Source organism: Triticum dicoccoides, chromosome 1B, assembly GCF_002162155.2.
Source record: "Triticum dicoccoides isolate Atlit2015 ecotype Zavitan chromosome 1B, WEW_v2.0, whole genome shotgun sequence".
In the NCBI taxonomy this organism is placed as follows: Eukaryota; Viridiplantae; Streptophyta; class Magnoliopsida; order Poales; family Poaceae; genus Triticum; species Triticum dicoccoides.
In genome coordinates this window covers 57,927,056-57,927,574 of record NC_041381.1, presented here as the reverse complement: position 1 = coordinate 57,927,574, position 519 = coordinate 57,927,056, and positions in this window count along the sequence as shown.

The following is a 519-nucleotide window of genomic DNA, read 5'->3' as shown; positions in this document are numbered from 1 at the left end:
ATTCTTTCTCCAGTATTTCTCTTGGGTTGAAGAACTCATATTATCTTCTCTCATATAGTTTTTTATTGGAAATAATTGGAGAGAAAAATAATAAAATCGAATTGATCCTCTCTTCAAATTTGAAATAAACTCAAATATGAATTTTGTGAAACCTCTAACTCTCTCCTGGGTTCCTTGAGTTGCTTAAGATTTCTAAGATCACAACAAAATGAAAAAATAAATATAATATGCATATGATGATCTATGTATAACATCCAAATTAAAAATTGGGATGTTACAACACATGATGCCCGTCCAGATGTATGGGCTAGTGTTTTCCTGCCAAGAGCTCATCAGCGGTGGGCTTACAATCGTAGCTTTCCAGTGGAGGAGGGACATGTGTTGAGATCTCAGTGAGATCCCTCCGTGGGGGGCCACATGTAATGCTTCTTGAAAGAGAAGAAAGCACGACACGAACAGCAGGCAGAACAAAGTTCCCATTTTTCCGCCTAGTGTTTGCGTGTTGTGTTTGGCTTGGGG